At 41.9% G+C, this 22845-nt stretch overlaps 1 long non-coding RNA gene across 1 annotated transcript; it reads left to right on the plus strand.

Annotated features, from left to right (window-relative positions):
- Positions 1–1613: 1613 nt before the first annotated feature.
- LOC139827708 (uncharacterized) lies at positions 1614–21689 on the plus strand. Its single transcript, XR_011738625.1, has 3 exons — positions 1614–1773; positions 16101–16314; positions 19476–21689. It is a non-coding gene; the product is annotated as an uncharacterized lncRNA (long non-coding RNA).
- Positions 21690–22845: the final 1156 nt, after the last annotated feature.

The following is a 22845-nucleotide window of genomic DNA, read 5'->3' on the forward strand; positions in this document are numbered from 1 at the left end:
GAAGACAGAGAACAGAGAGGATATTCAGCATTTAAATTAAACTTTATTGATTTTCATACATATACTGAATTTGACTATGCATGGAAGAGTTTATGAGTGCTTTCCTGGAAAAGTAATCAGCTGGACTAGAGAGCCTGGCCCATCATTAAGGAAATAATCGTGATTGCATTTCCATGGCAATCAAAGAATTGGACATCTGGCCTAAGGCTGTCCTGATGACTCCCTTGCTGGTCAATGGAGAGAGGCCGCACGTCCAGGAGGTGATTCATGCTACGTCTCAAAGACATTTATTTCAAAATGGGGCAAATCCAGAGCTCAGGAGGTAGTTCTTTCTTTCCCAGACTGTAGGGGAGGCTGAAAGGGGATTAAATGTGACACCAGTTTAAGATCAGTTAAGTAACTAGGATGACTCCTCTGCTAAGTCAGAGGAAGAAGCAAGGCAAGGAGAACACATCTGAAGAAAAGCACACCATTAGTGGTGTGAACCCTCTTCTCTGTATTTTATTCAGCATACTGAGGGTAAAAGCAATAGGCATGACAGTCTTGAGACCTATGCCCTGCACCTAAGTGTATAAACTGACCTGCATGAACCTGACATCTCTGTTCCCCACTGCCCTCTGCCTGTGGACTCCATTTACATTTGTTTCAGTCCATTTTTTGTTGTATTAAGCAATCCAATTAATACAGGGATCTACTCATAAAACCAGTGGTAGGATCAAGCCTTTCTCTGGGGACTGATTGCACCCAGGTCTCTGTGCAAACTAATTGTAGCTGGTGGATACAGACCCCAGGGCACTTTCCTCTGCTGTCACAGCATGACATGATCTACCCTCGCCTGTCCCTCAGAGTCAGCTCAAGACCCTCACACAGGGCTCAACACAGTCCTTGCTGAGTGTGAGTCAGTTATGTGTCAGGATTGCAAAACAGACAAATGGTGTTCTGGGAGGTGCTAATAATAGGGCATAGGCCAAAGAAGATAATTTCTGGGCGCCTGTTGGGCACTTGACTTTTCTTCCACTTCTGGAATAGTCCGGTTTTGGGTGATGTGTTTTTAAAAGAATGGAAAGCTAGAGAGACCTGATAGAAAAGCCATGGAGATGACAGGGACTTCAGAAATCCTGAGCCCTGAGAAAGGACAGAAGAAAGTTAGGCTGAAAAAAAAGAGGAAAGAGTGGGAAGGGGAAATAAAGTAGTCTGCTGAGTATATTTTCAGTTGTCTTGAAGCTGATTAAACTGTTGCCTATGTCCAGTGCAGGTATAAAATTAAGCAGCAATTACATCAATTTGTAACGAGAGATTTACATTAACAATTAGAAAAAAATTTCTAGTTAGAAGGGGAATGCAGTAGCGTGAGGGGATGCTACCTTCTATCATTGTGGAATTACCTTCATTGGAAGCTGTTAAGAAATAAGCATCTGTCAGGAAGGGCTGGTGTTGGGGAATGGAGTAAATGATGCCAGGAAATCCCTTCCAGCTATAGATGTCTGAATCTTGTTAATGCTGTCAAAATTCAGGAAGAATTGTATTTACTTTGCTCAGATGCAATGACAGATATATATGGCCTTTCCCATCAATTTGACAATATGCCTACCTTTATTTTCCCCTAGAGCTTGCATTACTTGTCTGACTCTGGATGTGCAAATTGCAGTGGAGGCTGGAATCCCCTTGTGCCTGACTGCCAATGTGCGAGTACCTGTCTTGGACAAGGGCCATGCTACCTTCCTCCGTGCATTCTCATTTCTATCCTGGATCACTGCACTCATAAGAACAAAGGTAATCCGAGCTAATTCAGAAGTGTGAACCTGTACTCTGTATTGTATCGTACACAGGTATTTAATATCTTCATCAATGACATAGACATTGGGATCAAGTGCACCCTCAGCAAGTTTGCAGGTGACACCAAGCTGGGTTGTGCAGTTGATACACCTGAGGGACGGGATGTTATCCAGAGGGACCCGGACAAGCTTGAGAAGTGAGCCCATGCAAACCTCATGAGGTTCAACAAGGCCAAGTGCAAGGTCCTGCACCTGGGTCGGGGCAGCTCCCAGTATCCATACAGGCTGGGGGATGAAGGGATTGAGAGCAGCCCTGCCAAGAAGGCCTTGTGGGTACTGGTGAATGAAAGGTTGGACATGAGCCAGCAATTGGCCTTCTGAGCTGCAAGCACACATTGTATCTCAGGCTGTATCGAAAGGAACCTGGCCAACAGGTCGAGGGAGGTGATTCTGGCCCTCTGCTCTGGGGAGACCTGGAGTTCTGCATACAACTATGAAGCCCTCAGTACAGGGAAGACATGGACCTGTTGGAGAGGGGCCAGAGGAGGCCACAAAAATGATCAGAGGGCTGGAGCCCCTCTCCTATGAGTACAGGCTGAGAGAGTTGGGGTTGTTCAACCTGGGAAAGAGAAGGGTCTGGGGAAACATTATTGCAGCCTTTCAGTCCTTAACAGGAACCTATAACAAAGATGGGGACATCGATTTGGTAACAGAGTGATTCAAACACTGAATTATTTCTCAGAGCATCTCAAATTTCTACATGCCTCGCCCTACGTTTCTCTTGCGTTGTTGCACCATCTAGTGGCTACTTGGAGGTTTTGTCTGAATTAGTTCACAGACTGTGTAAGTCACATTACTGGACAGAAAAAAAATGATACAAGATCTAATTAATTTTAGGCTGGAAAGAAGACCAACCATGAAGATGAACTTCATGATGAGCTTTAGGATTCCTTTAAAAAAGAATCTGCAACACTGGGCACATCCAAGCATTTTTGAAACTTTGGAATTACTAGCTCAATCAGAGAGAAGTTAAAGCTTGCACCTCTCCTCAAGTGACCTTGAGCACCATTTATGTTCATTCCTTTTAAAAAGTAGTGGAGGTAGGGAATATCAATAATCACAAGTGAGACCACTGTGAGCGCACCCCAAATATAACTTCCAGAAACTACCACTACTCTGACAAGAAGTTCAGTTCTTGTGTCATCTTGGTCCCCAGCTGCTACAGTGAGTAGCACACAAGACCAACACCAGATTTGGAGAATCCTCTTGACATCCATGACTAACCAGTAACCAGCGAGCTACTGGCAGCTGTAGTCACAGTCCCACTGACAGTGGTGAGCTGAGCATCTTCTACTCCACACTCAGCAGAAGAAAACACCACATCAGCTAACAGGAATCTTCCTGTAGTCACCAGGTTCCTCTTCAACATCTGCAATAAGAAAAAACAAACAAATAACAAAACAAAAACCCCACACACCTACTAAGCAAAGGAAAAGCCAGACCAAACCCAGTTACAAGCATACTTCCCATTATATACACTGCTGAACCTCAACTGGTGCTGAAGCTCTTACCTCAAATAGATGCCTCTACTTCTCTAGCTCAGACACCTCAAAAGCTGCAAACCACTGCAGGAACAAAAGAGCAGGAAAACACCAGAGCAGCCCAGGAACAGAATGATGAGAGGCTGTGGCTCATATACCCCAGGCCCCACCCACCACCCTTACCACAATCACCTGGGCCCTTGCTGGGAATAACAATATCTACTCTTTTACTACATCTATTGCATCTGCAATATGACTGAGTAGGGATTTAAACTTGATTTTCCTAAAGCATAGATAGAAAAAGATAGATGTCATACTAAGCTGTATAAAAATGTAGCTCATTAAATGCAGTAACTATATTATTATTAAAATTCTGTGCTGAAATTTCCTATAAAAATTAAAATGCTATCACATTACACTGAATTTCTAGCAAGACCACACATACTACCTAACTTCCAGCGAGACCTAAACAGGCTGGAGAGTTGGGCAGGGAAAATTTAATTAAATATAACAAGGGCAAGTGTAGAGTATCGCATCTGGGCAGGAACATCCCCACGTTCCAGTATAAGTTGGGGAATGACCTATTAGAGAGCAGTGTAGGGGAAAGGGACCTGGGGGTCCTGGTGGACAGCAGGATGACCATGAGCCAGCACTGTGCCCTTGTGGCCAGGAAGGCCAATGGTACCTGGGGTGTATTAGAAGGGGGGTGGTTAGTCCAATCCCCCTGCTGGAGCAGGAACACCCAGATGAGGTTACACAGGAATGTGTCCAGGCGGGTTTTGAATGTCTCCAGAGGAGGAGACTCCACAACCTCCCTGGGCAGCCTGTTCCAGTGCTCTGTCACCCTCACTGTGAAGAAGTTCCTTCTCAAATTTAAGTGGAACCTCCTGTGTTCCAGTTTGAACCCATTACCCCTTGTCCTACCGCTGGTTGTCACCGAGAAGAGCCTGGCTCCATCCTCCTGACACTCACCCTTTATATATTTGTGAACATTAATAAGGTCACCCCTCAGTCTTCTCCAAGTTAAAGAGCCCCAGCTCCCTCAGCCTTTCCTCATAAGGGAGATGCTCCACTCCCTCAATCATCCCAGCAGATATGATACGTAACGCTGAAACACTGGGCAGAACATTTTTATTTCAAAGGCAGAACACACATACAGAGCACAAAGAGTTTTATTCTACGTGAGATGCAGGGCTGTGCTTAGCAGCTGCATAGCAATATCGTTCCTGTGATTTGGAGTCCTGGTGGAAAATGAGGGAGCTCTGAATGTTGCAGTGGACCCTCAGTTTCCTGCACACAAGAATAACGCTTCACCCATCAGATGACAGCAGAAAGCAGGAAGGCTCTGAAAAACTAGGGAAAAAAAAGGAAGAAAAAACTAGGAAAGCAAGGAAAAACTAAGAAAAAAAAAGAAAAAGAAAAATACAAAGGAAGGAGAAAAGAAGGGGGAAAAAAGAAAAAGGAAGGAAAAGAGAGGGGAAAAAAATAGAGGGGGAAAAAGGAAAGAGAAAATAAAGGAAAAAGAAAAAAGGAAAAAGAAAAAAAAAGAGTGGAGAGAAAAGGAAGATGCTCTTTGCCCTAAATTCATACCTAGGGGCAAGGTGACCAGACACTTTTATTTGTGTTTCAAGAAGCTTTACATACATGGGGAAATGTCTAACTTGTAAACTTTTGGGTTAATAAAGACAGAAGGATACAGTCTCTACTGTGACTCTGAAGCCTGACGAATGTGCTCAAACTAAGCTAAACAATAATAAGCAAAATACAGTGCTGGCCTTGGTTTCCCAAAACACAGGTAATCCCTGCTGCTCAAGGATTTTACAGCAATACTTGTGTGTACTCATTCTGCCTGTGCCTTGAACATGTCTTTGTGGATGCACCTTGTAGCTGAGGTCAGCAGCCAGCCTCCCTTTGGGAGGTTTGCTTCACATGCCACAAGAAACACAGAGGAGGACCCAGGTGGATTTCAGCTGTGGCATTAATGCTTTTTTAAAGCAAATACAAAGCTTTCAAAGCATTGAGTTAAGCCCTCTGGGACTTTTTTTGCTGATGCAATATCTGAGCATGCAAACTTCTGGGTCATATTGGAGTGTCCCTCTGGGGTGTGTACACTAGAGAACTGTAGAGAGGGAAAAGTACCTTTCCTTCTTTCCAGTTATCCTTTTCAGAGTCCAAGTAATTATAGAAAAAATGGGAAGCTGTCTGGTTATGTCAGGTCTTGGCAAGCACAAATATGACTCATGACTTTTAAAAAGGCAGCTGGTGAACAGGGATGAATTTCAACAGTGGGCAAAATATCACCTTTATTCATCCAGGAATAGCCTTATTGTCATCAGTGAACATCCTATTTCCTTCCACCTGCAGAGGTTTTTTCTGTGAGAAAGAAAATAATTGAAAATCAAAGTGATTTAGGTAATGTCCTATAGGCCAGTCCTGAAAGTTTCTAATTGTCCATTATATGGCTGTTTTTCCTTTATTACATATGCTTATTTGCAGGTTTCCTTATATTGCAAGTTTTGAGTTGAAGAGCCTTTATTTTTCTTTAGATCACAGTGTATCTATTATCCATATATAGCAAATTTTCAGTACCATAAGTAGCTGTAACCATTCCTCATCAAAGTAAATCCTGTGTCTGCACAACCTAAAATCCTGTTAAGTCAGGAAGTTTTTCAAAACCAGACTTTCTGGCCATTTTCCTCTTCTTGACCTGGGATCTGCAAAATGTCTGTAGAGTCTTTGTTATTATATTTGTAAGGGAACGAGTAGTTGTTTGCTTATGTTGCATTCAGACTTGGGCAAAGTTACCTGAGTGCTTGACAGCATCCTTTACTGCGGAGGATTTCTTCTGTTGTAGTTCGTGTTGATTGTGAAATTTCTAAAAACTTTTTTTTTTTTTTAATTTAAAAGCAGTTTTGTTTTTTTTTTTTAAAAAAAGAGATTCAGTTCCAGTTAATTACTAGGAAATGGAGAAGCATGTGCTTCCTGCCATAATTAATTAGTCTACTGGCTCTTTTCTAGCTTGTATTCTGATTATAGAGACAGTATCTGCCATGAAGCATTAGCATCCCGTCACCAAGGTGTGTATGTAGTTCCATAGATTTCATCTACTAGGTTAGCTGTCAGGAATAAAGATAGTGAAGACTCATTAAATCATCTTGTTCTGTCCTCCTGGTTGGTATTGCTTTTCTCGCCTTTAAGGATTCTGTTGAGCTTGCACTTCACAGATTAAGGAAGGGAAAGAGCCTTTCACTGTTTCTGAGGGGAGAAGTGCATCTTAATTTATGAGCCATGACCTTTCAGATATGCAATCCATGGGCAGTTAAACAGTGCTGAAAATGCTGTAATAAACCTAGAGCAAAGAAAATATTTCATCCAGTATAGAATTTGGGATAGGCAAGGCTTTCCAAGTATGTGAGATGCAACATGATAGTATGTATTTCAGCCAGACATATTGCTATCATGTTTGATATATTTTTATTCTTTGTGAGCTAAATGTAAGGCATCAGGAAAAAATCTTTATTTTTGGTTTATACCTGAGAAGGTTGATAAAATGTAGGTATGGGGAATGATCTAGAGGCTATGCTACTGCCTTTTCTTTTGTTTGGCTGGTGTCCCTTTCACCTGCCATGGATTTGTGGTGCTGGTGAACTTCTCAAGGAAACTAGGTCCCCAAGTTTAGGCCAGTGCCAGATATCTCAATTTCTAAGTTTCACAAGTGAAAGAGGTGGATGCTCTTTCTTTGAGGGACAAGGAGGAAACATAAAGGACAACAGCTTGTGCTAGTGATTTACACTTCTAGATTGTCCTGACTGAGCAATGTGTCTGACTGTGAGCCACCAAATATCCTTTTAGCTTCCATTAAAGTAAGCTAGCTGTGCAGCATACCTGGGGCCATCATGAGAGGCTGAAGTGTTGATACTCAGCACATAATTTATGTTCAAAAGTAATTACCTGAAGTAGGCTGTTGTGGAGGGGTTGCTGTTAGATGGAGATTTGTTACTGAACCAGCCAGGAATTTCAAGGCTGGGAACAGGACCTGCCATGGGAGAGAAGCATCTCTGAAATAACAAGGCGCCAACGTGGCGTAAATCAACGGCCCTATCAGCAGTGAGACTTCAGCGCGTGGACAGCTCGTGAACATAGATGATATCCAGTTAGCGAATGCATGCTTGGAGCGTGGACGCGTGATCAGAGAATAGTTGCATATATAAGGAGGCTTGTTTCCGTAGTAAATGGCTTTGCGTGATTCACATTGAATCGGAATGCTGAGTCCTTTATCGTTCCAACAGGCTGTGTCTGCTGATATGGGGTATGAAATGATCCAAGAGCATTAATTCATATTTGCTAATAGAAGTAGCCTTCTCTTGACAACAGTCTGTAACTCCAGATGCCATGTCCTCCCTTGACATGCACCTTGCCAGGACTGTGATTTTAATTCTCTAAATAGATATTTCACCAGATCACTATAGTGAGCATCTTTAATTTTGTCACGGATCTCCTAAAATGTTTGACAGGAAATTTTAATTATGTCCAGTACAGTTTCTAAGAAGGTGCCTAGTCAGGAAGTGAAGACTTTGGCCAGAGATATAGAAAAGCAGGTTTCTGATAAGCCACAGGCTGCTGCCTTTTTCTCCTTTCCATGACATGTCACTTATGGTACCAGTCATCAAGGCATTTAACCATGAGAAAAATTCTCATCCAGTTCAGTAAAGCAGTTTTCTGCATGTGGGATTTAGTTGGGATGCATGTTTCATTAAGCTGCAAACTAGAGGAAAAACAACAGCAAGGGTTGGGTACTGGAAGGAGACCATATTGTCCCATCTCGCATTATTTCCTTTATTTATTGAGGATCTGACATGTGGAGGCATGTGATTAAATGTGATTTCCTACCTTTCAAAAACAAATAAGTAAATGAACTATAGTTGCTGCCCATGGCTATAGGAGAGGAAAATCTGAAGCTGGAGCTGGTGCACTGGCTGAAGGAGCAGAAAGCAGGAGTCAAAACCAAATCCATTTTGATTTATTTTCTGTGTCTCACAGTCTATAAGTCAGTGTCATGATTTCAAAAAGGCAGAGAAGAGTCATAAGTGTTAGGGTCTGGGGGACTGATTATAATAAAAGATTGCCAAAGTTAAATAAACAACCTGAAAGTTTAAAAACATTTAAATTTAGCTTCTTGATAGAGGTTGGATTATGCTAATTTTCTGCCCCCTCTCATGTTGCTTTTCAGTTAATCCTTATTGCTGGGTCCTGACTGCAGTGCTCGGTAATAATGTTCTAAGCTGACACTAGTACGTCAACCAGATAAACAAGCTGTGTAGTTCTTTTGGGAGGCAGAGGGGAATTATCTGTGTAAATACAAGACCTGATGGCCAGCTTATTTTTGCCAAAGCAGACACATCTTATCCCACCTGGCAAACTAGAGGAAAAACAAATGAACAAACACAAAACCCTCACCTTTCCTCAAATGCCACTAGTCTGTAGAGATATTGGCTGTAATGGCAATCTGTCCTGCCTGTAGTTCTGGCAGCTGGTAGAGCATTTCAGGAAAGGAGGGTGGAATAAGGCTGAAGTTTCTTTCATTGCCTTTCATCTAGAATGAGTGACTGTGCATGAAACTTTATTTTAAAATGGATGTTTGGGAAGATTGTTGTTGTTGTTGTTGCAGTATTGCTACTTTACCCTCTACCAGTTCAGACTGACCTATGCTGTGGCTTATTGCCTGACAAATACTCCGGGCACATCAATTCCACAGAAAAGTTGAAGTTGGTGCAATTAAAAAATAACAAAAAAAGGCCACAAAACCTAAAACCAAACGAACCAAACAAAAAGCAAACAAACAAAAAAACAGGCCTTCTGGGTCACCAGCTGTCAGCCCTCTGCATGTCACAGAGCTCTTTGTCTTTGATATATTTTCATTGATGTCATATTTAGCCATTTAACCTCTGAATGTCTGTGATGAGGATCTCTCTGTCATTTACCTGGAGAATATAATCAGTTGCTGTCTTAATTCTGACTTTTAGGAGCCTTTATCTGATGCCTTGACTGACCTCTAGCTTTCTTAATTTATGAAAACTGCTGTCAGCTATGTCAAGAAAATAAGGATGAGGAGTGAATGAAAATAAAACCACTTGAAGCCTCTTGGGTTGCCTTTACTTTTATTCTGAAGATTTTTAAAAGAGAAGAAATAAAGCAGAGACATCAAGGGGTAGAAAGATTGCTCTGGCTTTTTGCTAACATATCATTCTACTTCACAGTAAAAAACTGAAAAGCAAGTACTCTGTGGAGTCCTAAGCAGAACGGTGGGTAGCGATGGTGGTCCTATTTCGGCATGAGTTAGATTTCTGATGTTGAAGAAGCAGAGGTCTATCATACAGTCAGCTTCAACATGCTGACACATTTGATTTAAACCAGGCAAGTAATTTTGACAGATACATTAATTTAGGGGGCCATCCTTTCCTGAATCTCCCAAGTTTTCTGTTAGTGCTTCCTAGTTCAGCTAATGGGAGCTCTCCTCAGCTTCTCCCATGCGAGGTCAGGTGGGTTAACTTACTCCTCATTTGTCTCTGGAGCAAACCCGTGTGAATTCAATAGGGCTGCCGAGCTGTGTGCACTGTAACGAATTCAGTATGTCTGGGAATGTTTGCAGGCAGGGAGTTCAAATGGCAAGGAATGACTTTCAGTCAGAATAATGTGTGGTTTTACACCCCTGCATAGGCAGTGTGCAGAGACTCCATGTTGGGAGTGATCCCTCAGATACTGTATAGGCTGAGCAAAACTTGGGCTCCATATGTAAAAGAGCTAGCCTGTTTCCCCCAAAATAAGCCCTATCCAAAAAATAAGCCCTAGCATAATTTTTCAGGATTTTTGAGGATGCTCAAAATATAAGCCCTACTCCAAAAATAAGCCCTAATTACAGTTCATTAAAAAAAGAGGTCAATTTAAATAGTGTCCAGGCAGCTATACATGTAAAAAAGGAATAAGTTTCGCAGCAAAAATTAATATAAGACCCTGTCTTATTTTTGGGGAAACAGGGTAGTTGCCATGGGTCAGCAGCATGTCAGGGACTGTTCTCACAGATTACTAATGAATAACTGCCCTCTCCTGCATGGAAAGGTCAGTTGGATTGTGAAATTTCTTACTATAGCTACACCCTTATATACTATAGGCAGTAAGCACTGATCTCTTCTCTTTAGTGACCAATGGCAGAACCCAAGGGAATGGCAGGAAGATGTGCCAGGGGAGATTTAGGTTGGACATGAGGAAAAGGTTCTATCCCTCAGAGGGTGGCGGATACTGGAACAGGCTCCCCAGGGAGGTGTCATGGCCCCAAGCCTGACAGTGTTCAAGAAGAGACTGGACAAGCCCTCAGACACATGGTGTGAACTGTGGGGTTGTCCTGTGCAGGGACAGGAGTTGGACTCGATGATCCTTGTGGGTCCCTTCCAACTCAGGACATTCCATGATTCTATAAACTCTGAGGCTATCATTCAGGTAACAATTTCTGTTTAGTGTGACATTTAAATAAATGCATACCCATGTTTGCATGCTAAACTCCTGTGGACTTTAAATAAGACTCAGTTTTTAATAATTCCCCGACTGTAACACAAAGTTGATTTAGTAAGCATTCTCTCTCCATTTCCATTGTGGACATCACAATGGAAATAACTGAAGCAGGACCTCTTGGCCCAGTTGTTCTTAGGCCTTTGGCCACTTGGAATTGCTTTCAAAACAGTTTTTGTCATTAAGTTCACCTCTTCTCTCACCCATCCTTAATGCTTTTTTGCTTTTCCTTTCATCTTATTCAGTGCTTAGGTTTTGGAACAGTCTGCCAGGACTAATTAGGAACATGTCAGCAAGTAATTTACCTGGCATCCTGAGCTCTTTCATGCCCACTTGGAAGAGGCCCACTGGCCAGTAATTGCTGCTACCATTGCAAAGATGCAATGCTACTTAGATGTTTCTGTATGAAGAGGTAAACAGTAACTGCTGTCAATAAAACAGAATTAAAGGTCAATGTTGTTAGGTCAGTTATTCTGATCCTCAGGTGTTTTTTGCACATTATTCTGCTGATCTCTTCTACTTTTGTAGATTTTTAAAAATGGAAATTATTTTAAGTCACCCTGACTATCCCTAGGGGATAGGTTGGGATTATTCCCTGTAACATACTTAAATCTTGTTTAATCTCATTTGGAGACATGAAAGATGAAAAATCAAAGGGAAGTGGGGACAGGTAAGAAGAAAGAAAAGGAACAGCACAGCTGTGGGCAGAGCTTGCTTCAAATTCTGTACTTTTTCGAAGATGAGACCTATTTGTTCATGTTGGTTGGATTCAGCCCCATATTTAAAAGTTATTTTGAAGCTGTTTTCAAGGAAATGTGAAGGTCCTAGTTAATTAAAATAATCTCAAAATAAAGATGCAATGCTTCTAATTTTACATCTTAGAGTTTACCAAGTGGGTATTTGTAGACACAGCCAAACCCACATGCATCAGACTGGACCAAGGATCCAGACTTAGTCACTTGAACTGTTCAGGGGACAGTAGGTTTCAAAGTGTCAGTAGTGACTTGAACTGTATCATTAGGACATATTCTATTCTAAGTGATCAATAAAAGTTACTTCTTAAATACTGTTAATATCTCATTCAATTGAACTTAGTTTGAGGGCTATGGCATGTACTCTTAGTCTCGTCAGGTAAAATTATTTATTTAGGATGAAAGATGAAATTGAGAGCAGAACATGCAGTCCTATTAGTGAAAATAGCCTATTGCTTCAAGGCTTCATACTCTAATACTGCAGTGTACAAGAGCTTGGTTTTATAGCTTTTTTCGAGTTGCATTTTGCATGTCTTCATCCAGGTACAACTAGAATGCAGCTGTCTTGTCACTGGTCGATGTCATCATTACAGCTGTGTAAGGAGAACAACTCTCACACGGCTGTTATACATGTATGTATTGTATGTATCTCTACATCATGGGGCTAAAAGGCAGCTCATGCCATTTGAACACCACCTACTGATGTTAATGTGTTTTTGATACTCTGCAACTTGCCTTGTCATTTAGATTCACTCTTAATGCTTTAATTATAGAATCATTTCAGTTGGAAGAGACCCTCAGGATCATGGAGTCAAACCATAACCTAATTCTAGCACTAAACCATGTCCCTAAGAACCTCGTCTACATGCCTTTTAAACACCTCCAGGGATGGTGACTGCACCACTTCCCTGGGCAGCCTCTTCCTTTCACAACCCTTTCCATGAAGAATTTTTTCCTAATATCCAATCTAAACCTCCCCTGATGCAACTTGAGGCCATTTCCTCTTGTCCTGTCACTTGCTTCTTCGGAGAAGAGACCAACACCCTCCATGCTACAACCTCCTTTCAGGTAGTTGTAGACAGCGATGAGGTCTCCTCTCAGTCTCCTTTTCTCTAGACCCCAGTTCCCTCAGCTGCTCCTCATCAGACTTGTGCTCCAGACCCCTCACCAGCTTCATCACCCTCCACTGCATTCTCTCCAGCACCTCCATGTCTTTCTTGTAGTGAGAGGACCAAATCTGAACACATGATTTGAGGTGGGGCCTCACCACCATTGAGTACAGTGGCATGATCAGTTCTCTGGTCCTGCTGGCCACACTATTCCTGATACAAGCCAGGATGCTGTTGGCCTTTTTGGACACCTGGTCACACTGCTGGCTCATATCCAGACAGCTGTCAATCAACACCCCCAGGTCCTTTTCTGCCAGGCACTTTCCAGCCCCTCTTCCCTGAGCCTGTAGCACTGCCTGGGGTTGTTGTGACCCATGTGTGGGACCCAGCACTTGGTCTTGTTAAACCTCATACAACTGGCCTCAGCCCAACAATCCAGCTGGTCCAGATCCCTCTGTATGGCCTTCCTACCCTCCAGCAGATCAACACTCCCACCTGATTTGGTGTTGTCTGCAAACTTACTAAGGGTGCACTCAATCTTCTCATCCAGATCATTGACAAAGAGATTAAACATGTATTAATGATATAGTAGCAGCCATGTTCTCGAAGAACTTCTATTAGTCACATTATAAAAATAATCTCCTGAGGCAGTAGCTGTCTCAAGAGGGTGGTAATACCACATGCTGGTTTATTGCACAGGGTCAGCAGTTCAAGTCCAACCCAGCTCATTGTCTAAACACATTAAAGAAAATTGACTGTGTCCTCTCTGCTACTGAACTCATAAAATATGCATCCACCTTGCCATAGCTGCTAATTGTCTTCCTTGGTTGCCAAACTCAGTAGAGAGGCCAAGAGGTGAGGGAGACTATGAAAAATGAATTGCTCTCCTTTGCTAGTAACAATCCGGTTAAGGCACATTAGCTAGGAAATAGGCATATGTAGGAATGCAAAAGCCTGCATTGTTGTTGCCTTTACATCGACAGTCAATATTGATCTCTTGATTTGTCAGACTGGTTTGCCTACAGGAGTCCTATATTAAATAAATATATTTATTTTTCTGTGGAAGAGAACTAGTTATTGGGCATAATTGAATGGTGGTGCATCAACATCAAGCATAAATGGTGTGTGTCTGTCCACATGCCTGAGCAGTGGGGCAGGTCCTGGAGTCTTGTGGTCAATTGTGGGTGACGAGACCATAAAGAGACAAATATTCAGGTTAACAAAATGTGAGGTCTCTGGGTTCTGCACTGCGACTTGTGAAAGTGATGCTCTCCTTATTACACCAGTTGCAGACCTGACCAACAGGGCTTGTCCTGTTACAGAAAAACTATTTCCGAACAGTTTTTGGAAGGGTTGGGTAGGAAAACTTTAGCTGTGATTAGAATGAAACAGAATGGCCATATTGGTTTAACAAAAGGTTCAGACACTCAAGACTGTTTTTAGCTGGAACTAAGCAGCTGTAGCTGTATAAGGTAGCTATGAATGAGCAAGAACATATTTAACACTTCTTATCCCTGTTTCTTTCCAAACCTCTGATTATCTTTACAACCGGACTCCAATTTTTCTGTACATTTCCTAAACCTTAAGGATGTATTTTCTGAACAGTTCCCCTCAATTTAGCACAAATACAAGTCTAGCATCAGTTCAGCTCCCTTTGCCCAGTGATTCCAAGATCTGCCACCTGTAGTGAGCCACATCTTTGTGTTTACTTTGAACATGGCTCCTAGGATCCTTGTTTGTCTGCTAGTTCTTGTGGTGGAAGAGATTAGGAGCATTCAGCCTAATCCACCTTCTTCATATCACTCCTGATTTATGTATTATACTCCTCCCAGATCATCCTTTCTTCCAGACTGAGAGCACTTAGAGAGAAGTTTCGATGGCTTTAAGCAGATCTCAGATCATGTTTGATTTCTCTGTCTCATGCTCTTTCTTCTGCTGTGCTGCATCATGTCTGTGCTCATCTACATCTCTGCAACTATAGCCTGTGAGACTAGGTGAGATGATTTGAAGCAGATGCATCCAATACAAAGCCTTGACTTTTGCATCACCACTGAGACTTAAAACTATTGAATATCTAGAAATCACTCTTTACTGAATGCTTTCCTCCCAGGGTAGACAGGTTATTCCATGAATATGCCAGACAGGCTAGGATTTTTTTCCTAACAGGACCTCTGCATTTATCTCCATAATCAAATAGATACAGGCACTGGTTTGGAAGGCAGAGCCTGCAGATCCTGATGTGACTGTTAAGCTAAGCAGAAGTGAGCTGACACTGAGATTCCTGAGCTGTAAGTCACAAGCAGGTTTCTGTAGCTTGGCACTAGCTGAAGCCATGAGAAGAATGCAAAAGGTCTGGGGACACTGGAGGCAGTCAGGGTCCCTGCTTGTTTCAGTATGAAATGGCCCACGTGCAGCCACCTCTTTGGCAGGAGCTTTGCAGACAGGAACAGCTTTTTGTATAAATGATGAAGACAAGCAGGGGAATGAGAGTTCGAGGTTCCTAGTTTCTTCTGTGACTTTTGACATTGCCTTGAGTAAGTTGGGACAGATCACTGTTGTTCTCACTGTACCTTATTTTCCTGTGTCTAGTTAATGCTTATTTACAAACATTATACAGAACTTTCAAATTATTTCAGTGATGGGCAAGCAGAAAACTAAAGGTCTTTTTGCTAAGCAAAGTGGAAATAAAAAAGATTTGTTAGGTGTAGAGCACCTATATGTGCAGTGTCCTATCCCTGATGTTTCATGGCTGTTACATAGGTTTTCTTTGTCTTAAGTAGAAAGAATGAACAGATAATGTCAGAGACTAGAAAAGCTTCTGTCTATTGCAAAGAAACAAAAATTGCTAGTTATTCCCTCTTCAGACATTACGACTTCATGGGCCAGACCCAGATGCAGAAGGACAAGAATGATTCAACTCTGCATACTTTGCATCCTGACAATTTGAATTTACTTTCATGAGGGCAAAAAATACCAGAAGGCAATGGGGAAACTGAGACCCATCAGAACGAGATTTAATCAAAGCAAGAAATGAGTTACAGGAACTAAGATCTCATGTAAAACTTCTGTAACCTATTCTGAATTGACATTTTGAAAAGTGACTTTCTGAATACAACTATTACAGCAATGCTTTGGGAAACTGAAGGCGTGGAAAGTAGTTGGGATTCAGGCTTTACAAAAGTAGAGGAAAATGCCTAGAATGTGGAATACAGGCTTCAGCATGTACTATTCCTAATGGGAAACACCATCTTCGTATTTTTTTTTTTTTTTAAATTCAAGTGGACAAGGGAAAAAACTGCGACAGAGTCTCCTCCTCCCCCTGCCATTTCTGATTTTTTAATCTTTTCTTTCTTCCCCAAGTTGAGTAGAAGAAGAAGGCACTCTTAGTCTCCCCAACATAAAAGGAAGCAGTGCAGCAAATGAAACTTAATGAGGCTGCTATACTCTCTACCAACTGGCAGAAGACCCAGGAGCAGATTTATGCAATGACTGAAGTTTCTTCTGACTCCACTCCTCAGCTCTCCTGTACCCAGCACCTGGTGTCTCTGGGTTTGCCTGGTACTGCAGCCACAAGGTGAGTCTCTGATCATCTGCAGAACTTTCTTTACTTTGCAGGCAAGCTGAGCGGAGTCTAAGTGGAACCTGAAATTATTCACCCCCCAGTGGTTATGATGGGCATAGCCTCAAACTACTTCAGATAAATGCTTTGACATGATAGCTCTCCAAGGTAACAGAAATAGTCACTTGGCCCACTGGGTGCTGGACTGCTTGGTGGTAGATGCTGCCAGTGCTTTAAATAAGCACCCTAGACAGACACATGGAACATCTGGTGACAGCAGCGACTTTTAATCACACAGGCCACAGGCCATGTCGTACCATAGCTCACAAAATCAGTGTCACATTTAGCAAAGCACGTTTATGTGACCACCAGGTGCCTTGAGGTCAGATTTAAAAGCTTCTGCAGATGTAGATAGGAACCCAGCAGGATTTTCACAAGCCCCTAAGTGCTTATTTCCCATTAGTTTCTCACTAGGACCGTCTTTACTAATACTTGAAAAATAATTGAAAAATATGGCATTAGGTGCTGAGGGCACACTGTCTTGCTTCAGACTGCAGAAAGCCAGAAGCTGCTGGGTGGGTAACTGGTTTTTAACCACAGTTACTTCTAGGGCAGCTGGTCCATGACTGCACCAAAATCCTCTAAGGTTCTTAGTCTGGGAATGCAGGAGACCTGGGTGAGGTAACGGGGACAATTGCTACATGATCCAGGTACGTTTTAGTTAACAGAATTGCACAGAAAGTCTTGGAAGTCTTTTCTGCTTCCTGGGGTGTGGTAATCCCTATGGATTTTTCAAAGACAGAAATTCCATGTATACAGGGAAAAAAATAGTTTCTTCACCACTTGGGCTGGGCCTGGTGCTTCAAAGTCATTCTTGCAAGTAAGGATACCTCCCTTCTCCTTGCTGGTGCTCTCCAGTCCCACACCCAGACTGGCCATGCTGGAAGGTGTCAGGCCCTTCTCCAGGTGTGCTTTACTGAGCAACTCCTGCATTCCTTTTTTTAAAAGCTGCACACTTTTAAGATATGGAAACAGATTCTTTTTGCAAGACAATCTCCAGTTCCTTTCCTGTTCCACAGAGTTGCACTGCTCAAAGCCAATTTTAAGGCATAGCATTGCTGGGAGGTTAGTTATAGAAATGTACATAATCTATATTATGACTTCCCTGAGGAAAAAATAGGAAAGGGTGCGAAGGTGCAGGATGGGAACATTCCCAGGAAAATTAATTGCATTTTCAAGATTTCAGAGTGTTTAGAGCTAGAAGTAATGGATCCAGAACAACGTCCTTGGAAATGTACAGCAAATGCAAGGATCAGCAGAATAGCACTAGATGGCACTACAGTAATTTTCACAGGCCAAGCCCAGGGAAAGATTGACTCAGGTCCAGCTCAGATTTACCACCTAAACTTTACCTGGGTGGCCTGGGGAGATTCTGAGGAATATAAAACATAGCAGTCTTTCCAAGGATTATAATACAAACCCTTGAGTAGGTTGATAAGTAATATAATATATGTGATGAAGAAGAGTGTGGAAAACTACCTGAATGCTTTTACTTCACAAAGTGAAACCACAAGGCACCTGAAAACCTATGTTCTGTTGAACCAAAGGTAAGGGTATCTAGATTCAGTACATCTAAAAACACCTTGCTCAAAAGCACACCAAAAATTGTGTGTCATCTTGGCAACTGGATAATCCAATGTCTGTCTGCAGATATAAACTGGCTGTTTGTAACTACAGTGTTTTGTGCCTAAAAATGAAAATTTCACCTAGCAGGCCAAAATCAGCTAGATTTTGGGACTAGCCTCATAGCTTGCATTTCCTGTCATACAGAGTTAAATGCTAACTATTGCCAACTTCTTTTAATATTTCCCAAAGGTGACAAGTAACATCAGAGTTTGATACATATCTTGTTCATAATAACAGACAATGTAGCTTGCTGTCTCTAACAGGTACTGGAATAAACTGAGAGCCTGCTTTTGGAACTTCGTAAAAGTGTAGTCTTATAGGAACAACTGACTGTTTCTATATCTCCTATTAGCAAATGCTTATAGGAGAAAACAGCCTGTTGAAAAAAATCATACTCATTCTTGTAAGTTGAACCAGTTTAAAGTAAATTCAGGCAGTTGTTGCAATTAAATGGACATGGTCTATCTCATATTTGAATTCTAAAACATTGTAGAACCAGACTTATAAATCTTGTAAATCCTTTTAAAGGAAACACCTAAGTGCAGAATATTCACTACAACAGTACTGTAAGCTATTTTTCTAATCTCATAATTATTTTTCTAATATGCATTTCTGTGAGTTACATTTTGCCTTCTATTTTGCTCCAGGTTCAAATCTCCAAAGGTTAATTAGTATCTATTTCACTGTAATCAATGGAAGTTAATTATTTCTGAGATCAGGAACTCTGTTTAAGTTTTAAGGACTGGCATGAATGTTTAAGTTTCTTCAAGTTAATATTATTCGAGTTATATAGCTACATACACTCTAACTATACTTCCAGCCAAAAGGCCCTCTACTTTGTCAGTTACAAATAAACAACAAAAAAAAATCTAGTAGTGCATTCCTTTACTACAAGAACTATCTTTATCAATGGAAATAGCCTGACTGGAGACAATGGGATTGCTTAGAAAATTAAGCACTGGAAACAACAGTATGATTTGACAATAGGTTTTGCTCCCACCCAGCCAATATGTGCAGGTTGACTCCAATGGACTTTCAACACAACAAGGGTGGAGAAGAGGGGTTGTAAGAGTCAGAGCATAAAAATCTGCCATTGCACCATTGCTTCAAACTGTCAACACTTAAATAGCATTGTTTAATAAGTAAATAAATGCCCCTTGTGCTGGAATTAAGACTGTTTGTCCATGCAAGGCTAAACCTGTGGTAAAGATGAGAGACATATGATGTCCAACAACACTTCAAACTGTCTCTTTTAGTCATGAGCCACTGCTCTTTGAAATGATTACTGTGTGGTTCTGAGAACATCTTGAGAAAAATGTTCTAGTTGTCCTACTTCTTCTAATGTGTACTCTAATAAGGGCTCCTTTAATCTGTGCTTTAAACTTCCTTTAATCTGGTCATGGTTTTACACTTTGAGATGTACCCCTGAGGCTTCCTCTTGCCTCAGAAGAGGCTTGAAAATAACCATAACTTGCTGCTTTCTTTCTCAGACATGTCTAGGTCTACAACTCTGGAGCTGATGTTGGTCCTGATAGACATGTCCTAAAAGCAGACTCCATCCTAGATGCATAAGTGGTCTGTGTGGCTGGCAATGAAACATGGCACTCAAGGAAATAGTCGCTGGTGAGGTGAACATCTGAGACACACAGTTTGTTCAGCCCATTTTGCAACCTGAGTGACTTAACCAAAGTTGACCCCAACAATCCATTTGAAGTCCAGAAGAACAACTGGAAAAGTTTCCTGCACAGTGTGGCATGCCTGTGGGAAACGATGACAATGCCCCAAAACTTGCTGTTTTCCCTGTCACTCTCACAGTACGGGGTGACACAGAAGTGGATGGGGCAGTGCCTGGCCTTACTTTGAGCAAGTACAGCCACAGCGGTGGTGTGTCCCTGCCCAGCTCTGCAGGCTTGGGAAGAGATATGTGCTTGACAAAAGTGCTTGGGTCAGTGCTAATTACGTTGCCAGACCACTGTGTGCGTGCATGTGGGGGTGGGTGTGCGAGGCAGGAGATCAGGGAGTTGTTTTACCTACCTCTGTTAACTGAGCAACAGGTGTCTTGCCTAAACTAGTCACCTGTGCCTCCTTTGTGTCAATGGCAAAGTAGGTAGGGTAATACATCCTGTTCTAACCCAGGAGATAAAGCTTAGAAAACTAATTTTGAAAATGAACAGCTACTGTTTAGTTAGTTGAACATAGAATCATAGAATAGTTTGGTTTGGAAGGCACCTTTAAAAGTAATCTAGTCCATCCCCCCTGCAATGAGCAGGGACATCTTCAACCAGATCAGGTTGCTCAGAGCCCCATCCAGCCTGGCCCGGAATGTCCCCACGGATGGGGCATCTGCCACCTCTCTGGGTAACCTGGGCCAGTATTTTAGCATCCTCATTGTCAAAAATTTCTTCCTCACACCTAGCCTGAATCTCCCCTGCTTTAGTTTAAAGCCATTACTCCTTATACTGTTACAACAGGCCCTGCTAAAAAAGCCTGTCCCCATCTTATAGGCCCCTTTTAAGTACTGAAAGGCTGTAATAAGGTCTCCCTGGAGCCTTCTCCAGGCTGAACAACCCCAGCTCTCTCAGCCTGTCCTCATAGGAGAGGTGCTCCAGCCCTCTGATCATCTTGGTGGCACTCTTCTGGGCCCTCTCTAACAGGTCCATGTCTTTCCTGTACTAAAAAGTATCCCTTTATTTAAAAACTCAAGCTATCATTAAATATTTTCAAAGTATACCACATTTAAGACAAGTTAATTCCCTTCCAGGTTTAATATTCACATCTAAAACTTTCTCAACATCTTTAATTTGTTGATTGCCATGAATTTTGAGCCTCTCCATTTCCAGCCTAGCCTGGTTCACTCCACCTCAGGCAGCCTGGTGACCCTGAGCTCCCTGGGGACCACTGTACTGATGCTAGCCTCAGTGCAGACACCTGCCTGGCACAGCACCCTGCAACCACAACACCTGCGCACAAGTGATCTGGTGGACTAAGGTCTGCACCACTGTTCCCAGAAAACAGCACACCTGGGCTGCATTAGGAGGGACATTTGTCAAGGGAGGTGATTCTTCCACTCAGCCCTGGTGAGGCCACACCTGGAGTGCTGTGTCCAGTTCTGGGCTCCCCAGTACATGAGACACGTGGACTCGCTGGAGAGACTCCAGTCAGCACAGGGCCACAAACATGATTCAGGGACTGGAGCCTTTTTTGTAGGAGGAGAGGTGGTCTGTCCAGCATAGATAAAAGGAAGTGCAGGGGAATCCTGAATCTTATTCATGTGTACAAAGACCTGACAAGACAAGAGGTGATGGGCACAAATTCAAACACACGAAATTCCATCTGAACACAAGAAAACACTTTTTTTACTGTGAGGGTGACTGAACACTGGGACAGGTTGGCCAGAGAGGCTGTGGAGTCTCCATTTTTGGAGATATTAAAAACTCATCTGGACACAATCCTGGGCAACCTGCACTAGCTGACCCTGCTTGAGCAGAGGCTTGGACAAGATGACCTCCAGAGGTCCTCTCCAACCTCAGCCATTCTGTGACTTTGTGATTCTGTGAATTTGCTTTGAGAAAATAAAGCTTCAAGTCTCTATTGAGTCTGTATTTTGTGGACAATGTCCAATCTGTAGTAAATCCAGACAGCCCTGATACAAGAAATAAGGACTAATTTTAACATAAACCTGGTTTACTCTTATGTAAATGACACTGGATTCAGATTAAATGTGTGTTCATTAGTATTCCATCCCTTTCACTCTCATTTGCCTATAATTTTCATTTGTGTAGCTCTCTTCAATTATGGCTTCAGTTGTACATGGTTTGTATTTTCATCTCAACAACAAAAAAAGAAAACAAAAAGCTAAACCAACCCCAAAGAAACAAACACGTTGTGTATTTTCTCTTCATGGAGAGTTAGGATAATTTGAGATGTATTCTGTCTTTTTTTACTACCTTGCTATTCATTACTAATCTATGCCAATCTTGCAGGACAGTGTGCAGTTACAGTGTCCGAGCACTGAAAATACAAACCAGAAATGTTTCTGAGTGGCACTAACTATGTTTCAACCCAACCTTTTTCTACTGCTGCTGTAGCCTAAAAAGCTATGCAAATGCATTGCTGCTGAAGAAAGGAAGGAAAATGAAACAAGTCCAGGCAACAGAACCGCCAGCTCACATCAGTATCTGCCATGGTGAAATAAACCAGATCGTTCAGACAAAATAGGCACAAATGAAGGTCTCATCAGGCATGTAGCTGCTTGAATAGGAACAGCTCTAAACTCAGCAGTGCCACAAATCCCCTTTGAGAAAATGAATTTTGGAACACTTTTAACATTTTTAACTGTTTTTCAGTTTCCATGGAAGAGTAGCATGCCTTAGGCCACTCTAATAACATTCTTGGCTTGCCATGCTGTAATAATCTGTAAAAACTCATCCAGTTAGATGATTTGGGTTTTAATATCAAGTTGCTTTGGAGAACATTCATGGTTGGAAGTGCATAATAATGTTTTATTACTGCTGTTAAAAAAAAAAAAAAAAAAAAGGCTAAAAGAGACATGGTTTGCTTTTGTCCACTGGGGAGCTCCAGTTTGTTATTACATTCTATGCAATGATAATTAATGACTCCACAATCAGCACTAGAAAAGTGTTCCCTGGCCAACATTTTCAAAAGTAAGTAATAGTGTGGGGTTTCTTTGCTTTTATGTGTTCAGTTTGAAATACCTTAAAGAAGGACCTGGTTTTCAGAAAATGCTAAGCATTGACTTTTTGCAAATCATCCACCTTCCTCTTAAAACCTTCAGAGCCTGTCATTTTCAGGTCATGGTAGATGCTGCTTACTGGTAAAAGAAAGTATGTCAATTGTCAA

Source organism: Patagioenas fasciata, chromosome 3 (genome assembly GCF_037038585.1).
Source record: "Patagioenas fasciata isolate bPatFas1 chromosome 3, bPatFas1.hap1, whole genome shotgun sequence".
NCBI lineage: Eukaryota > Metazoa > Chordata > Aves > Columbiformes > Columbidae > Patagioenas > Patagioenas fasciata.